The following is a 20,325-nucleotide window of genomic DNA, read 5'->3' on the forward strand; positions in this document are numbered from 1 at the left end:
AGTAACCTTCTAGATAACTCAAAATTGTCCTGTATGAACTACAGACATATGAATCTACTTTGCTATCAGTGTTTGGCAGCACTGTGGTAATTGTTATTACTGCAACCCAGTTTGTTCATGAGATATTTGTTCCAATTTTCTTCAGGGTTCTGTGTGTTGCAACTTTCCACTGCAGAGATGGTTGGTTTTATTAGACAGAGTCCCTGAAATATTGTAGTTATTTTATTCACAGCTTTACTGAATTTATAGTAAATACCTAAAGAAATGGGAATCAAGCAAATCAAATTTAGTTTTTAAATGCAGAAAAAAACACCTTCCTTCAATGCATTCCTTTCAGCTCAGATAAGAAAATATGTCTCAAAGGTTGCTCACAGTCACAAAAGTAACCATATAAAACGGCATCTCTATTCTGTGTATCATTGTTATACTATACACTGTTTGATTAATTTACTATAAACCCAAAATATTTCACATGCCTAGCTCTGCAGATTCAATAGAGCAATGGCAGAGAAAGGTGGATTCTAATCTGGGTTGTACATGATTGACAACATTTTTATCTAAATGCTGATATTTATTACTTGCAACAGTGAAAGTGGCAGAAAGAACGCAGGTTGATTTTTCACATTCCAGGATTTGCCATGATGGCAAGTAGTAAAAACATCTTTTGACTTACAGATGAGCCAGCTGGATCTGAAGTTACTGAAAGCATAAATTTGGAACTTGAGGCAGCCTCTTCAACAGTTATTTTCTCACTAGTTTTACACTTAAAACCCTTAGCTAACTTATAATTAAGGATACTGAACTTGTTTGGAAAAACATAACAAAGATCCTAATTCACATGCTAAATCTCATACTAAACACAAACTATATTCAGTAGACCAATTCATTAATGTAAATATTTTAGCAAGAGAAATTGTGCTCCAACCCCAAGCAGGACTCCTTTCTTTTTATGCTCAGTAGCTCTGGCAGTCTCTGTAGTACCAACTGTTCTCACTTAACCCCTGATGTTCCAACCCTTCACACAGGACTGTTAGACCCCAGCAGAAAGAATGTTGGATGCAAGAACCTAAGCCTGACTAGACTGCCACCAATGTAACTTTGTTATTATTAATTTGCATTATGGTAAGACCTATAGACCCTAACTGATATCAAGGCCCCCTTGTGTTAGGTGCTGTACAAACACATACCAAGAGGCAATCCCTACCACAAATCACTTAGGGTGGGATCCACAAAAGCATTTAGATGTTGCAGTCCTGAGTATCATGGCACCTAAGTTGGAAAAATCACTCACTGGAACAACACTGTGAGACACAAAGCTGTTATGCACCTAAACTCCCTATACAACACGTGGGAAGAGATAAGTGGCTTAGCATGATGGGTTTTGTGGATTGCATTTTAGGGAGCGAACTGCCTAAGCTATCCAATGGGAGATAAGAAGAGAGGGGTGTGTGCTAAGCTCTGCCCCTTTCTTGGGATAGATGCCTTAGTCTGAGCTGCTGGGAGGTGCCTAGCTCTTCTTAGTGATCCACAAATGGGAACCTCTCTTCTGGAGTCAGTGCTTTTCTTGTGGGAATGAGTTAGGCACCTGCTTTTTGCCACATAAAACAGTTGCTGGTAGGGCATAACCCTTTAGCCAAGTGCTTCGACCACTTACCTTGGATGTGGGAGATGCAGGTTCAATTCCCCCCTCTCGGTCAGAGAGGGGGAAAGGATTTAAATAGGGGGCCTTCAACTTCTCAGAGTACTCTAACCACAGAGCTGTGGGATATTCTGATATGCATCTCCCTCAGTCTTTCTTGTTGAAGCTGTTTCACTGTGGATAAATGAAGAAAGAGTGATTGGAGCAGGGGTATTGGATGCTGGGTCTCCTTGTGGAAAGGAGTATTGCCTAATGCTCCTAAGTGGCAAGGCCAGGAGCTGTGAAGCAGGGGGAAGGTGTAAAGTGGGGGAAAAGCAGGGACTCTCTGGGTCTTAGAAGATCATGCAAAATATTGTTTAAAATGCTTTTTTATAAATGTAGAGCTGCTCAAAGTTATTTTTAAACCAGTTTCAGCTGTGCCATTATTCTCCACCCTGCTATTACTGTTGTGGTTGCCTACTATCCTGCCCTCCCCCATGCCAGAGCATCTTGGAAGACTTGCCTTTCTGTTATGCAACATCAACTGCCAGTCATGTTGCACTATGTTATGAACTACCGCCTTTCAATCATGATGTCCCAGTAGTTGTCAATTAGCTGTGATGTTTCACTATCTGTGTGCTGTTCGGCCCACAGGAAGGGGGTGGTAGGAGTATTTTTACTTCACAGTTCCCATGTGATGAATGCATTAGGCTACAGCTGGTCACGTGACAGACTTTAACAATGTTCAATGTTACCAGGCAGTCAGAGCCAAGCAATTGCTGGTTTCTAACTAGAAGTGCATGCCTTTGAGCTCGGCTGTTGGAGCACTCACCTCGGGACTCAAGTTGTTGTCTCACTAGAAATGTTAATTGATCCATTAATTGGTATCCATGCTTGTTTATTTAGAACGATATGTCTGGCAATGGCTCCTCCTCATACAAAGTATATGCTACAGAAGAAATGCAAAGCTGAAGAGCTTTGTTGATGAAGTTGTGGAGTCAAGAGAGGCAGATATTGGTAGACTCTCACTTCACTCATCAGTTCCATCTGTAAAAAGTATCTATAGAAATGTGATGTACTCACAAAAATCTTCCAACCACACAGCAAATTCAGCCAAGGGATGCAGTGTTCCTCTAACAACTAGTGAGGTACACTTACAGTTTAGAGCCACTATATGGCAGACACCGTCAACTGAAAGCCAAATTAGACCATACATTTTCAAATTGGTTGAAAGATCTGCCAGAAAATAGATGGCATCACATTGCTCATGTTCATTCAGGTCTAAATCCTCAAAGGCATTTACACACAAACTGCTCTTTGGGGTAAATTCTGCTTTCAGTTACACTAGCATAAATGCACAGTGACTCCAGGGAGCTTGAAGTCCGTGCCTTTCCTCATTTTGACGTCATTGGAGTTAACTGCAGATTTGTCAATACACCAATATAAATATGTTTAGACCAGCATGTATTGTTTATAATCACATTAGTGAAACTTGTGCAAGTCACAAGACTAAGAGTAAAATTCTGCCCTTGGATGATCCCATGTAATACTTTAATCTGTGAGAGTGTATACATGTATCAGAGTTCAAAGTTTTGCCCTTTGAATTTAATACAGAATATATGTATTTAATAAGTATTTAAAAAACAGTGATTTTGGCTATTTTTGTTCTCTACCTTGTTTGGATGCTCAGCAAATCTTCACATCTGGATGGCACAGACTTCTATTTTAGAGCTAACAAACGATATGTTGGCCTTATTAGATATTCCACCCTCGTCTGCAGCAGCGAGGATATTTATAGAAGCACGTCTTCATCGCCTGAGAAGATGAATGAAAGCACAGTCAGATTTTTCTCAAACAACAATAAAGCACAGATAAAAAATAGCACATGGTTGACTTCTTTAGGGTTCCATTTAATTAATTAATTAATTAATTAATTTTTAACATGCATGTCAGCAGTGCCCTTTGCCATTGTCGACTCTTGACATTTACACAGCAATAGGGGATGAGTTTTTAAAGCAAACACTTTTGACATATAGATTAGACAATCTATCCAGCTACAGTCTATTTTAGGATCATATCTTACAACTTACATTTATAAAGTGCAATACAATGTTAATGTCTTTTGATCACAGAATATTTCCAGATCATGTAGCTAGGTACATTTTTTTAAACAGTGTCAGAATCACCTAGAAATGGTCGCTCTAATTGCCAGTTCAAGCTCCAAGTTAAGGTTAAAGGACAATCATCTACTTTTCTAGAGTTGTTGAGCTTCACTGAGAGAAGATTTGGGAAATTTAGGCCATTCCTCTGATAAGTTCCAAGCAAGCAGATCCTCGCATCTCTGCAGAGCCCTTCTGAAGTCAGTGGAGTTCCATGCAGGTATGGGAAATGACCCGTGTCTCCAGTTTGGAGGACCAGGGTCTTAATCATCACCAGCCCTGATCAGGATAATTAACCTCCCAGAACTGTATACCGAGCTACAGATTATTCTACCCATAGGGTATAAACCATAGTACAACACTTTAAAGAAGGATCAGATCTTTGAAATCAATGGAAATGAGAAGCCTAAATACTTTTGTGAATTGGAGCCCCAGTGTTAACAGATGAAGGGCTAGCTATTTTAAAAATAAGGGACATTTTCCCCTCTTAAATATGATCAGTCATAATATCATCATTGTAAGACTAGTTACCTTATTTCTTCACAATACCTCAGCATTAATTTTCTAAATTAAATATTTAGTTAAACAACAAGACAGATTATAAGAACATAAGAACGGCCATACTGGGTCAGACCCAAGGTCCATCTAGCCCAGTATCCTGTCTTCTGACGGTGGCCAATGCCAGGTGCCCCCAGAGGGAATGGATGGAACAGGTAATCATCAAGTGATCAATTCCCTGTCACCCATTCCCAGCTTCTGGCAAACAGAGGTTAGGGACACCATCCCCTGCCCATCCTGGCTCATAGCCATTGATGGACCTTAAGCAGTTAGTATCCCTCTCTGTTTTTGTTTTGTTCTTGTTCTTGCAAACAGGTACAGAGCTACTTCCAGATCTCTAACAATTACAGTCAATACATTGTCTCTCTTGTCACTGGATTTAATGTAACTAACTCAGATGCTTATGCTCAGATAAATTGGTTAGTCTCTAAGGTGCCACAAGTACTCCTTTTCTTTTCTCAGAAAAGAGTTCTTCACTCTTAACATTGCTAATTCGCCTCTCTTAATTAGCACGGAGGTTCCCCTGGGTATCCTTAGATAGTCAGATACTGTGTCAGTGCCCTTCCAAAAAGTAAACAGCACTGACTTTAACAATGGTTTCTTCTACTCTGAGAGCTTAATGTAAGTCACTTCTTTTTTTACAATTAATAAAAATATGGAGTTCTAAGTCATGCACTCCAATTTGCTGACCTGTTTCAAAGGTTGTGGTTAGCAGTAATCCCTAAACATGATGGGAGGGTAGACTCCAAGTCCAAATCACTTTTCTTTTTTCACATTGCAAGGTGCTCCAAGAGAAATGTGAAACAGCAGTGAGGTCTGCTGGTATGTAGAATCTAAACTCTATGTACAAAGCAGGTGTACAAAATAAAATGTCAAAACTATACCTGCTCCATTCATTTCCCTGACTTCTCATGCCAGACTGCAATCTTCTCGTTCTTTAAAGTGGCTGCTGATAGCCCTCTCAACCATGAAAAAATGTAAACATATTTATTATAGCATCTCTAGAGATACAGGCAGCCAAATCCACCCAGACACACTCAAAATTTTTCATTGTGTATTCCTTTCCTTAATAATGAATCCAATATATCTTTCCCCTTGCTAGGGTGTAATAGTCCAGGTAAACACCAAATCTTTCTGGTATTCAAGCTACTTTCGCTCCCTCCTCTGTCTGATCTTTCCTCTACGAGACTACCAAAGCTCTCTTTTCTTCTTTTACACCCAGTAGCTAGGCCTGATGAGCTACAGAGCAGCATGTTCTTCACACTCTTCAATCCTTCTATGGCCCTCCACAATTGAGAAGGAAACTGAAGGTTGAACAGGGGCCACCCAGGAAGATCCAACCACCCAGGTCTCTCACAGGCGCTTGTTGGGTATGTGATAGGTCAAGTAGAAATGTACCTATGAGATTGTTTTGCATGGCACTTTGACACTTCCATAGTTTTGTTTCCTAAAATGCAGTATGCACCACGTTTAAAGCTTACTACAGAAGTAAACCTATAAGCAGCAACTTTATGTAGGCTCAAAACTCAAGATGAACATGGCTAAAACAGAACTCTTAATTTTCCCCACTTCAAGCTCTCCCTGCAGCTACTTTTCTCAATCTCCATGGATAACACCACCATTGTGTATGTCACTGTGACAGTTTGTGCCCGTGTATTCATTCCTTGCACACTAATGTGATAATCTTTGTACAAAGTATGCCTTGTGAGGTATCATTTGAAAACTAATCTGCTGGTTCTGATAAAATGTATGTCTGCATATAAAGTTATAAGATTCCATGGCATGGTATTCTAAGACATGTTCCAAGTCTGAGGAGTGGCCTAATCAGTTCCTCAGAGATAAATGGCAAGCTGACACCTCAGTCAGGTGTAAACAAGGCCAAATGGGCCATCACCTGCTCGGTGGCTATATACTAGCAGGAAAAGGTACATGGGTGAAAAATTTACATTATAGCTAAGAAACAGCATAGAGTTTGTCTCCCGGGAGACTGCCAGGAGCTCTGCTCCCAGCTGGAGAAGCTTTTCAAAGGAGGGAGAGGACTATAAAAAGAAAGGAGAGAGACCCCAAAGGATCCCTCCCTTTCTTTCTGCCCATGGCATTCATGACACCTGAAGAATAAAGGAAGCGTTGTTGAACTGGGGAAGGGATCCTAACTGAAAGAAGTTCAGCCAGTAGAACTGCTGAAACATGGGGTGAGAGGAATTTTGCTTTGAACTTACCCTAGTTTAAGTTAAGCATTAATTGTGTTTTACCTTTATTTTTGTTGTAACCAATTCTGATTTTTATGCCTCTTTAATTGTGTTCATTTGAAATCTCTTTCTTTGTAGTTAATGAACTTGTTTTGTTTTATCTAATCCAGTGTGCTTGAATTGGAGTATTTGGGAAACTCCATTTGGGATAACAGGATTTGTGCATATAATTTCTATTAAAATGACAGACTTTTTATGAGCAGGAGAAGATTGGGTAGTACAAGACTATTGGGTAGTACTACTACATTTATGGGGGGAAATCTGGCACTGGGAATACGCTGGTGTTACCATGCAGTATGATTCAAGAGAGGCTGGCTTGCACCACTCATATAATATAGCTGGGAGTGAGTTACATGCTGGAGACTGTGTGAGCAGACTAGAAGTAGTGGCTCCAGCAGCAAAGCAGTGAAAAGGATGCTCCAGGTAAGATGGCTGATGTGACACAATTATTCATCAGTCTAGATTTTACCCTGGGTATGTCACAGTCACTGTAAGCCGTACCCTGGGCATCATCTTCAACTTGGACCTCTCTCTATGTCCTCATATCCAGATTATATCTAAATCTTGCTGATTTTTCAAATATCATCGCTGAGATCCTGCTTTTCTTATCCACACAATTAAAACTCTCATCCAGGCTCTAATCCTCTTGTGTATCAATTACTGCAGCATCTTTCTGTATGGTCTTAACAAATGCAGTCGGGCCTCACTCAGATCCATTCAGAATGCTGCTGTAAAGATCATTCCCCTAGCCCATTGCTTTCATCACTGGCTCCCCCATCTCTATTGCATCAAATATAAGCTGCTAGTGTTCACTTTCAAGGCCTTCACAGCCAATCCCCACCTTACCTATTGTCTCTCATTCTCTATAGGGCTGTCAATGCTCATGTCAGATTGGCCCATGATACGATCTCTATGGTCCACTTGTTAAATTTTCAAACAAGCACCTTTGTGCTGTCTCTCATGCTTCTGCTCTCATTGGGAGGCATTCACCATAAACATCCACCAGGCTACCTCATTATTGACCTTCAAATCCTTCCTCAAAACTCTTCTTTGCCATGAGGCTACAAAAAAACTAGATAACATTTAGATTACTGATGTGCAGAGACCACAACCTATCATGCTGACCAGTATTATCTTACTGTTTCCTTGTTCCTCCCCATCTGTCTGTATCCATCTGTTGTCTATTTTCTTACACTGTAAGCTCCTTGAGGCCGGGATTGTCTCTTTCTTCTGTTGTACAGTGCCTAGCACAATACGGTCCTCATCCTTGATTAGGTGCTGTAGTAATACACGTAATAAATAATAGTAATGCCATCCAGCCCCCTATAACAGGGTAGTCAATTATTTTGTATCAAGGTCCAAATTTCTTGGTCAAGGTATAGTCAAGGTCCAGACTCCATAAAATAAATAAAATAACAATGATGATAATAATAAGGTAAATAAAAATATTTCGGGGTCCATTCAAAAGCAGTCCAGATTTGTCCCTCCATCTGCCTATTGACTACCCCTGTCCTATAACATGTATCTGACCAATGTAAATCTCTTCTTCCTACAAATGCTTCTCAGAAAGATAATGCGAGACTGAAATAGCACCAGCAGAAGGATACACCCATAGGAAGCTGAATTAAACTAGATCATTTCACCTGGTTATCTGAACAGATCACAAATTTGCATTCAGATTCTGGCATCCATGTCCAGTCACATTCTTAAATGGTATTTTGATCTGAAATGTTTCCTGACATTGTTTAACATTGTAAGGCCAGTGTCAGTTGTATACTTATACAACCGTGTATGTGTATTCCACAGAGCATCTCTTTAACAATGATGTATTCATCTGGTCTGCCTTACTTCCATTATCCTTTTCTATAGTGACATGCAGCTCCCTTTGAAGCAGTGGGGTTGTTTGATCTCCCAGAAAGACATCGTGCTATTGGTATTTTCAGTGAAATATCTTCATGTGATATTTCAGATGAGGGACACTGCGGAAAAGAGGAGGAGAAAGGCGAGGGTTTGGGAATAGGGGACTAGAAGGAAACTATGGACGTGATTCTGATCTTATCCCAGTGTATATGAGGAGTCTACATATATGACTGCTATCACCATAATATCAGAGTGCCTTTCCAATTACTCACAAAGTTCTCATCCCACTAACTGTGTGGGTTAGGGAAGCCACCATCACCATTTTACACCACCATCACCATTTCACACACTGAGAACTGAGTCAGAGAGATTAAGGCCCAACCCTTCAAAGGATTATGCAGAAAAATTGGGAAGGGAAAAGGGGGGTGGGGGAGGGGGGGAACTAGGAGAGAAGGGTGGTGAGCGAGATGGGATTCCCTTCCTTCTGTGGTCTGTGGACTGGCTTTCTATTCACTTCTGACCTCAGATCTCATTTCATTTACCTTCATCCTCCCCTATTCTCTTCTGTTTCATCATTCTTTCCTTCCCATTTCTGTAAAAGAGCTGCAGGCAGGCAGGCAAGCAAGTGCATGTTGCTTTGGATCCACTCCCGCTGTTTCTATTTAAGTTGGCTTGTAGAGGAAAGCTCTCTAAGTAATGCAATCAGGTCAAGTGCATCTTTTCTTTGATGTACACATCCTCTGCCAACTTGTATATGGTACAGCATGAGTTTGCTCTTGAATCTCTCTCCTGCATGGCAGAGATGTGCTGCGAGATCCAAAGCACTAACCCAGGGAAACTGCTGCTTGGATCAAATGTACCAGTCTACGAGTCTGCAACTTCAATTCTGGAGTCTTAAGGGATATTCATTTTTGTGATTAAACATGTGAGGACATTGTCCAAAATGTATATAGCTTTTAAAAGTAACAGATACCTAAGCTTTTGAAGCATCTTCTGTGAAAACATGTTTGTGCATTAGCAGCATCAGATGTTGTCAGCACTTCTCTGGAAACAGTGTTTGTTTGTTAACCAGTTAGAGCCAGAACAAAATATTTGTTTATATGGGTGCCACAAAAATGACTATTTTCAATTTTAAGGTGAACCAAAAGAATCCAGTATTTTAAGCTCTTTTCTGTAATACTGTTGGATGTGCAATCATACAAAGGGTACATCTTGAACGTCTTCTGGTATACATGGGAGCAAGAAAACATAATCCTGCACTTTTCTTCTGGAGGGACCATTTTGCCTTGGGTCTCTGTGTGGCAGCTAGAGAGATGAAGTTGGATCTGCTGAGAGTCCTCGTTTATACTGCGAAATAGTTGGGAGGCAAAGCCTTCTCTTTCAAGCGAGCTATGGCTTGCTCTTCCATATCTATTTGCCAGCATATATCTGGGACACACCTTTAGGGTGAGACTGTTGTTTCTGTGACAGTCAGAGTCCAGACACCCCAAAGGGAGAGTAGGGGTTTTGAACCCAAACAAATAAGCAACTGAATCAACTGTTTGTATAGAATGTTGTTGTGTATAAATATATGTCTTTTATGAAATCTTGTATGTTCTGAACTTGATGGTCCGTGAAATTTAAACTTTTGTGTGCTTTTACCCTGTTCTATACAGATTTCACAAGGGAGACCAGCATTTCTCAAATTGGGTATCCTGACCCAAAAGGGAGTTGTAGGGGGGCACAACATTATTTTAGGGGGGTCACAGTATTGCCACCCTCGCTTCTGTGCTGCCTTCAGAGGTGAGTGGTCGGAGAGAGGTGGCTGTTGGCTGGGCGCCCAGCTCTGAAGGTGGCGCCCTGCCTGCAGAAGTAAGGGGGGCAATACCATACCGTGCCATCCTTACGTCTGCGCTGCTGCTGGCAGCGGCTCTGCCTTGAGAGCTGCCGCTCTCCAGCAGCCCAGCTCTGAAGGCAGCACCACCACCAGCAGCAGTGCAGAAGTAAGGGTAGCAGTACCGCAATCCCCCCTACAATAACCTTGTGGACCCCCCCCCCGTAACTTATTTTGAGTCAGGACCCCTACAATTACAACACTGTGAAATTTCAGATTTAAATAGCTGAAATCATTAAATTTACGATTTTTAAAATCCTATGACCATGAAATTGACAAAAATGGACTATGAATTTGGTAGGATGCCAGACATTATGTATACAGGTTAAGAATGTATGCATGTGTATATGAGGAGAACATTATAACTGTATTTATGATGTAACTGCAGCATCACCTCACAACTGGGGGTGACGTAATCAGGTAGGGAGGGACACCTTCACATGAAACGAACGGAAAGCACCTAGCGTTGTACAATCTAGTGAAAGACAATGGTGGACCATTAAAATTAATGGAAAAAATTGAAACACAAAAGAAAACCCCACTCTTGGAAAAATAAGGAAGGAAGGAGTCCCCTACCCGCACCCCCTTCTCTGTAACCATGACTTACCATAGTCTGAGAGAAAGTGTGTGTGTGTGTGTGTGTGAGAGGGGGGGGGGGGTGAAGAGGGTTGGAAGTGAAGGCTATCCCGAAACGGAGGACAGCATCTAAGCAGGGTGCTATCCATGAAACACTGGATCCCCTCTAGGACAGAGGGCATGCTGGGAGACTGTTCAGAGGCCACAGATAACTTGTATTAGAAAAGAGAATTTAGCTAGTATAGAAGTGTAAAGCCTGAGATTGTATCTTTAGGCTTATTTGCTGTCTAACATGTATGCATTTGCTTTCCCTTACTATTTCATCTTTGAATCTGCTTTTTAAAACAAAATGTTTTGTTTGTTTTTACCCCATACAGGTCTTTGGTGTGCAAATTGTGTGGAATGTATATGCCAAAATGAATTGATAATTGGGGGTAGTTTTCACTCCTTCAGGGTGATGAACCAGAGGGGAAAAGCCCAAGTGTCTGGTAGTTAAGAACTCAGGGAGGCAGATTTGTGGGGAGTTAGGATCAGAAGGGCTGGTGAGGTCACCCTGCAAGCAGTAACTAGGGAGGTGGAACCTAGGGTTGAGACCTTTATGCTTGTAAGCTGGATACTTTTGTCAGTGTTCTGAGCCATAGCAGCATATCATGAAGGCACCCAGAGTTACAAGGAAGGCGGTGACAGAATCCCTCACTGGTTTGGGTGATCCCCAAAATGTCAGTTTCCTTTTCAGTTTGTCTTTATTATTGGATTGTTTATTGTTCTCTTGCTATTGGATTTAGCTGGGCTGGTTCCTCTAGCTGTGACAAATTATGCTGTTATTCATTTCTGTCAAGATCCTAGATACCTTAGCCACATATTTCTAAAAATTCAACAAGCCTGATTATCAGTTACTCTATTCCCCTGGATGCAGGAATGAAGTGCTGGTGTGAGTGGAGCAAAGGTACCTTTAAACCACATTTGTATTGCCTGTATTCTGAGGCAGCAGGAGATCTGCCCAGCTCCCAGTGCAAGTTATAGTCTCCAGGCTGCTGTAATTTATGCTCTACTGCTCATGGGAAGCAGGAAATAGCTATGTTTCCTCACTGCCCCCAATGCCACTGGATAGGAGCAGGGCTAGCATAGAGCCCTTACACCTCTACCTTTAGCTGTGCACTGACTGGGGATACCCCCTGCTCATGGAGCATTCTCAGGTGGCCATTTCTGACCCCTTTAAAGCCCCTTTATACTGCCAGAATGGCCAAACAGGTTTTAGTTTAACTGAAAATTAGGCCCAATATAATATTTTGATTCCCTTTTCCCGTCTCTTCCTTCAGCCTCTCTTCTTTCTTCTCTTTCTCCTCATCTCTTCCATCCATGTTGCTGTCCATAGTCTGCTTCATTGTTCCAACATTAGTAGAATCATAGACTTTAAGGTCAGAAGGGACCATTATGATCGTCTAGTCTGATCTCCTGCACAACGCAGGCTACAGAATCTCACCCACCCATTCCTGTAACAAACCTCTAACCTATGTCTGAGCTATTGAAGTCCTCAAATCATGGTTTAAAGACTTTGAGGTGCAGAGAATCCTCCAGCAAGTGACCTGTGTCCCACACTGCAGAAGAAGGCGAACAACCCCCAGGGCCTCTGCCAATCTGCCCTGGAGGAAAATTCCTTCCTGACCCCAAATATGGCACCCTAAGCATGTGGGCAAGACTCACCAGTCAGACACCCAGGAAAGAATTCTCTGTAGTAACTCAGATCTCACCCCATCTAACATCCCATCACAGGCCACTGGGCATATCTACTACTAATAGTTGAAGATCAATTAATTGCCAAAATTAGGCAATCCCATCATATCATCCCTTCCATAAACTTATCATGCTCAGTCTTGAGGCCAGATATGTCTTTTGCCCCCACTGCTTCCCTTGGAAGGCTGTTCCAGAACTTCACTCCTCTGATGGTTAGAAACCTTCATCTAATTTCAAGTCTAAACTTTCTGATGGCCAGTTTATATCCATGTGTTCTTGTGTCCACATTGGTACTGAGCTTAAATAATTCTTCTCCCACCCTGGTATTTATCCCTCTGATATATTTATAGAGAGCAATCATATCTCCTCTCAGCCTTCTTTTGATTAGGCTAAACAAGCTAAGCTCTTTGAGTCTCCTTTCATAAGACAGGTTTTCCATTCCTCGGATCATCCTAGTAGCCCTTCTCTGTACCTGTTCCAGTTTGAATTAATCTTTCTTAAACATGGGAGACCAGAACTGCACACAATATTCCAGATGAGGTCTCACCAGTGCCTTGTATAACGGTACTAACACCTCCTTATCACTACTGGAAATACCTCGCCTGATGCACCCCAAGACCGCATTAGCTTTTGTCACGGCCATATCACATTGGTGGCTCATAGCCATCCTGTGATCAACCAATACTCCCAGGTCCTTCTCCTCCTCTGTTACTTCCAAGTGATGTGTCCCCAGTTTATAACAAAAATTCTTGTTATTAATCCCTAAATGCATGACCTTGCACTTTTCACTATTAAGTTTCATCCTATTACTATTACTTCAGTTTACAAGTTCATCCAGATCTTCCTGTATGGTATCCCGGTCCTTCTCTGTATTGGCAATATCTCCCAGCTTTGTGTCATTCACAAACTTTATTAGCACACTCCCACTTTTTGTGCCAAGGTCAGTAATAAAAAGATTAAATAAGATTGGTCCCAAAACCGATCCCTGAGGAACTCCACTAGTAACCTCCTTCCAGTCTGACAGTTCACCTTTCAGTGTGACCCGTGGTAGACTCCCCTTTAACCAGTTCCTTATCCACCTTTCAATTTTCATATTGATCTTCATCTTTTCCAATTTAATGAATAATTCCCCATGTGGAACCGTATCAAATGCCTTACTGAAATCTAGGTAAACTAGATCCATTGTGTTTCCTTTGTCTAAAAAATCAGTTACCTTCTCAAAAACGGTCTAAAAAATCTGTTACCTTCTCAAAGGAGATCAGATTGGTTTGACATGATCTACCTTTTGTAAAACCATGTTGTATTTTGTCCCAATTACCATTGACCTCAATGTCCTTAACTACTTTCTCCTTCAGAATTTTTTCCAAGACCTTGCATACTACATTGTCAAACTAACAGGCCCGCAGTTATCCGCATCACTTTTTTTCCCTTTCTTAAAAATAGGAACTATGTTAGCAATTCTCCAGTCATACTGTATAACCCCTGAGTTTACAGATTCATTCAAAATTCTTGCTAATGGGCTTGCAATTTCATATGCCAGTTCCTTTAATATTCTTGGATGAAGATTATCTGGGCCCCCCGATTTAGTCCCATTAAGCTGTTCAAGTTTGGCTTCTACCTCGGATGTGGTAATATCTACCTCCATATCCTCATTCCCATTTGTCGTTCTACCATTATCCCTACGCTTCTCATTAGCCTCTGTCATAAATATAAAGGGAAGGGTAAAACCCTTTGAAATCCCTCCTGGCCAGGGGAAAGCTCCTCTCACCTGTAAAGGGTTAAGAAGCTAAAGGTAACCTCGCTGGCACCTGACCAAAATGACCAATGAGGAGACAAGATACTTTCAAAAGCTGGGAGGAGGGAGAGGAACAAAGGGTCTGTGTCTGTCTGTGTGCTGCCCTTGCCAGAGACAGAACAGGAATGGAGTCTTAGAACTTTTAGTAAGTAATCTAGCTAGGTATGTGTTAGATTATGATTCCTTTAAATGGCTGAGAAAAGCATTGTGCTGAATAGAATAACTATTTCTGTCTGTGCATCTTTTTTGTAACTTAAGGTTTTGCCTAGAGGGGTTCTCTATGTTTTTGAATCTAATTACCCTGTAAGATATCTACCATCCTGATTTTACAGGGGGGATTTCTTTATTTCTATTTACTTCTATTTTTTATTAAAAGTCTTCTTGTAAAAACTGAATGCTTTTTCATTGTTCTCAGATCCAAGGGTTTGGGTCTGTGGTCACCTATGCAAATTGGTGAGGCTTTTTATCCAACATTTCCCAGGAAAGGTGGGGGTGCAAGTGTTGGGAGGATTGTTCATTGTTCTTAAGATCCAAGGGTCTGGGTCTGTAGTCACCTAGGCAAATTGGTGAGGCTTTTTACCAAACCTTGTCCAGGAAGTGGGGTGCAAGGTTTTGGGAAGTATTTTGGGGGGAAAGACACGTCCAAACAGCTCTTCCCCAGTAACCAGTATTAGTTTGGTGGTGGTAGCGGCCATTCCAAGGATAACGGGTGTAATATTTTGTACCTTGGGGAAGTTTTGACCTAAGCTGGTAAAGATAAGCTTAGGAGGTTTTTCATGCAGGTCCCCACATCTGTACCCTAGAGTTCAGAGTGGGGGAGGAACCTTGACAGCCTCATTAAAGACTGAGGCAAAGTATTTGTTTAGATATTGGGCCATGCCTAGATTATCCTTAACCTCCACTCCATCCTCAGTGTTTAGCGGTCCCACTTCTTTCTTTGTTTTCTTCTTATTTATATGGCTATAGAACATTTTATTATTGGTTTTAATTCCCTTTGCAAGGTCCAACTCTACATGGCTTTTGGCCTTTCTCACTTTATCCCTACACGTTGCTCATCCAGCTTGGTTTACAACTCCTGCCCATGACTTTTTTCCCCTTTCTTGGGATGCAGGCTTCTTCAGTGTGTATATACATAAAATCTATTTTGTTTATTTGTTTGACAATTGTTTTAATTATTTATGAAATAACTTCCTAATGTGCTGGAGAATTTTTTGTAGTATATTTTGTGTAAACAAGGATGTTTAGTAATGTGGGACACTGATAGTAAAGGGGCACTGTCCAATTGAAATATAGGAATTTAAAAAGTAAGTTAAAAGTAGTTTCAGGTACTCAAAAGTCCCCCTGCCAATTTATGTGGTTTTGCAATCAATTTTTCCTATTAAAACAAAAACAAGAGTGTCTCTCCCTGAATTCAGATAACAGGGGAAATTTACTGTCTGATTTACTATACAGGGAAAACAGTGAAACTCACTATTCACAAAGTGTTGGGAAATGCACAAAGTAAACAAACAAAAAAAGAGAACAATGCTCTTTCAGTTATAGTAACTTCAGATGTTCAAGAAGAAATACAGTATTTTTGCTGAATTTAAAGCTCAGAATGAGCTGCCTTAAAATAGTGGGGATTGCCACATGTCACTATTTTCCAAAAGAAGAGGCTTAGTTTTTGGCTGTCAGTCAGTCCCTGGCTTTATAAGTACCTACTCTCAGGATTTAATTGGTGAGGGGAAAAAAAGTAAATCTGCTATTCTAATATGAAAACAATTATGGTGCTCTCTTGTAATGTTATACTTGTGATGACATTGCATTTAATAATTAGTGGGTAATTAGTATATATTTACTAATTATATCTAAAAGTATATATTTAAATATATAATTAAAATCAACAGAATTTATACAGATATTTTTTCCTATTCATTAGGATTTGGATTTTCAAAAGGGCTCAGTGCTAGCCAAAATTTGAATTGTGCAATTGATACCAATGGGAGCAAAGTTAAGCCAATGCTAAGGGCTTTTGAAAATCCCATCCCAAAAGACTTCAGGGACCACAGATTCATTTAACGGGGGGGGGGGGGGGGCTGATGTGGCCAGCTGGGTACACATTGAGTAGCCTTGGTTCAGACACAGGTGTGTAGCACTTTCCCTACTAATGGGTGGAAGTAGCAGATCTGCTGATTCTAGCCATCAGTGGAATGTCACTCTGAATTGTCTACATTTATGCCATTCCTGGTGAAGGTCCCATCTCAGAAAAGATATTATAATTGGAAAAGGTACAGCGATGGGCAAGGCAAGTGATTAGGGGTATGGAACAGCTTTCGTATGAGGACAGATTAAAAAGACTGGACTGTTCATCTTAGAAAAGAGACAACTAAGGCAGGATATGACAGAGGTCTATAAAATCATGAATGGTGTGAAGAAAGAGAACAGGGAAGTGTTATTCACCCCTTCACATAACACAGGAACCTCTGGTCACCCAATGGGATCAATAGGCAGCAGGTTTAAAACATACATAAGTAAGTACTTCTTCACACAATGCACAGCAATCCTGTGCAACTTGTTGCCAGGGGATGTTGTGAAGGCCAGAGGTATAACAGGCTTAAAAAAAGAATTAGGTGAGTTCATGGAAGATCAATGGCTTTTAGTCAAGATGCAACCTCATGGTCTGGGTGTCCCTACATCTCTTACTGTCAGAAGTTGGGACTGGATGTCAGGAGATGGATCATTGCCTCTGAAGCATCTGACACCGGCCACCCTCAGAACACAGGATATTGGATTAGATGGACCATTGGTCTGACCCACTATGGCCATCCTTATGTTCCAAATTGTGGTTTGCAAGTGTAACACTTTGGCAGGCAGGTAAGCTGAGAGATTGTCACAAGGTCTCCCAAGAATCTTTAATTAAATAAGTGTCCATTAATTAATAGTAATTATCCAGAGAAGAACATTGCTTTTTGGAGAAGTGACCCCCAGCTTCCTAACAACACTTTGCTGTTAAATTTAAAGAATCAAAATTGCTAATTCCTGATGAGTACAAATGTCTAAAAGAAATTAATCTTTATATCCATAGAGAGTTTTCATTATGACAGTGAGGAACCTTTTCATTAGCCTCCTGAGTGCACACTCATGAGAAATCACAGGCCCAGAGTTTGTTATAGGATCTTATTCCTAACTATATATTTGAAGTGCACTCAATCAATTTGCATTTTTCCTGATTTAATAGCATGTTGGGTTTATTTTCATTTTTGGTAGTATTTTTCTTGCCATTTAAAATCTGCTTTGCACTATTTTCTGTTAGCCTTTATAAGTATTAAAAAAGGGAAATAACTAGAACTATTGTATTAGAATAATGATGATGAAATGAAAGGAAGAAAATCCAGAGATAAAGCTGTCTATCCATCCCTCTCACACTGTTGTGACAGGATATTTGCACCCCATATGGTATAGATGGCATCCTGCATATATACAAGGTATGAGGAGTAGCATGTGTTTATATTTCTCTGAGCATCTTTATACATCATCCCTAATGTTGTTTGTATATAGTTTTTAGTATTCAGTTAAGCAGCAAAGAAGAAAAAGATCAGGGCTAATTTCTTTGGTTTAGAAGCAAATTAATGTATTACAATGTTTTGGCTTCCACCACATTTTGATCATGCCTCTGCTGAGGCTTCAATCTGTAATCTAGATTTTTATTCTTTTCTGTGCCCTCTCAAAATCAGGGCCTTGTGTTTACTATACCTTTATCCTGCTATGTTTACTCAAATAGGACCTAATTCAGTGCCCGCTGAAATCAATGGAAAGACTACCATTGATTCCAATCAGCACTGGCTCAGGCCTTTTGAGAAATACCTTATCCTTCGATTGGCTTTAGAATTCAATGTGGCTGTTCATGCAGTAACATACTACTCACTAGGAACAAGGGCAGCAGATTCAATATCACTTATATTAATTACTTCACTTCCTTTATTCGATGGTTGAAAAACAGAGTCGCGACACGTTAAAAAAAAAAAAAAAGAGTGAGACCGATTTGGAATTTTTATTTACAACAGTGAGCACTTACTTATTTTAGTAGTTTCATTCACTTCAGTAGCGCTACTCACAAAACTGCTCACATGTGGTGTGTTTGCATGATCATGATTTGGATTTCTGTATAGTGCACCAATCCTGAAGTCTCCCTTTACAAGGCTTTAGCAAGAGCATGCAGGACATCTTGTTACATATTTCCCTTCTACTTTTGCAGGATTTTGAACTGTTATAATCTATTAAAAAAACAACCACCCACTCATAGTAGTAGTAAGGGACAGCTGTAGTGATCTTTCCATTCCAAATAGTCAATATTGTATTTGTGGTAGAAAGAGCTAAATAAAAATCTATCTGTCATCCATTATTAAACTGTTCACTTCATAGAAAAGAAGATGTTAGCTCATGCTCTGTGATGTACTTTCAGCACAGACATGTAGATGTCCATTGGAACTTTGCATCTTATGGATCATATTCTAACTCGTGTGTAGAAAAGTCTATGGCAGATTGCATAAAATGGGCAAGTCTTGTTGAATTTTTTTATTTCAGTACAGACCCTTTATTAAGATGATCATAATTTTTATAGCATGTTGTACAAGGCAAAGTTGAAATAAAATCCTTCTAAATATTGAAATCTAATGGACTGTGTGATTCCTAATGGAGGTAACTGAAGTTCTTTAAAAACACTCAGTTCTAAGTGTCCTGTACAATTTAAAATAAAAACTGGGCTGCATAGCAACATTAATTCACTAACTGGACACTGATGAGCTCAGCAAGTCATCACCATTGAGCACAGTGGAAGAAGTAATTTCTCTCTCCAAAACTGATTCCCTCCCCCTTAATCCTCCTCACTTGGCAGTCATTGAACCTAATTCTTAGTTGGAATAACTGGGTGAGAGTTCCATGACAGTCAGTCAATTCTATGGAGACATAAATAGTGGTAGAAATTACACACTAGGTGTAAATTAGTAAGGAAAGAAGTGTACAGGAAGTGGCTGTGTATGGTAAAGTAGTGAAACTTTCACCATTCAGTGGATGTGCAAAATTTAATACATTCCAAGGGAGCTAAGACAGAGTGGGGGCAGCAAGAAAACTCACAGGAGAAAGTGAGATAAAGCAAGCCATCCATTGTATATTACACTTTCCTTTTGGTTGATTTTCCTTAGGCATTCTCCCCTGGGAATATGCGTTACTCTTTTTGCACACTCACAATATGCCAAATCAGTTCAAATAAGTAACTCTGCATCACTTTGTACACTAACTTACACCTGTTTCTAATCAGCTAATACCCAATGTTTAACTTCGACCACATTTACTTCTCAGCAAAACTCAGTACATTGAGTCAGACCCCTGCATGAAGAGTCCCAGAAAATAATTACCAAAAACCCAATTAACAAGTGTTGGGAGAAAAATGTGGGGCCAATTTCTGTTCTTTTACACTGGTGCAACCCCATTGTGTCCTGGAGGGTAGAATATGGCTCAGTAATGCTGTTTTACAAAAGGTCACAGTTGTTAAGGCACTTCTATAGCAATGAAATCTGTTTTAGTATTGTAGTTAGTAAGCAAGAGTGTGCTTCATTTCCACAGGGCTGATAATAGTATTCATGACAATCTCTTCTATTTCCTGATAAAGCAACTAGCCTCTCTGGGACAATAACAACTTTAAACACCTCTTTTCTCTGTCATATCCTAAGCTTACCAGGTATATTCAAATCTTATACATATCACAATCTTTGGAATCTACATTTGGGTTTCCCCAAAGGTCCTCTAATACTTACTAATGACTAGATTCTCAGAGCCCTTCCTGGACTGAGGAAGGGTTGCTCAGACATACAGCAACTTTCCCCACAATAGAGAAAGCATGGACTTCTTGATTGATGCTCCTCCCT

At 40.4% G+C, this 20,325-nt stretch overlaps 1 protein-coding gene across 2 annotated transcripts in view; it reads left to right on the plus strand.

Moving 5' to 3' along the window:
* Positions 1-20,325, plus strand: part of STK32C (serine/threonine kinase 32C) — a 250,025-nt gene that overhangs the window by 43,200 nt on the left and 186,500 nt on the right. The window contains exon 1 of one of the 2 annotated variants that reach the window (XM_048856982.2): positions 5,566-5,705. The exons of the other annotated variant lie outside the window; for it this stretch is intronic. The gene's annotated coding sequence lies outside the window, so the exon portion shown is untranslated. Of the gene's footprint in view, positions 1-5,565; positions 5,706-20,325 lie in introns of those variants that run through there. 2 annotated transcript variants of the gene reach the window in all.

Source organism: Caretta caretta, chromosome 7 (genome assembly GCF_965140235.1).
Source record: "Caretta caretta isolate rCarCar2 chromosome 7, rCarCar1.hap1, whole genome shotgun sequence".
In the NCBI taxonomy this organism is placed as follows: Eukaryota; Metazoa; Chordata; order Testudines; family Cheloniidae; genus Caretta; species Caretta caretta.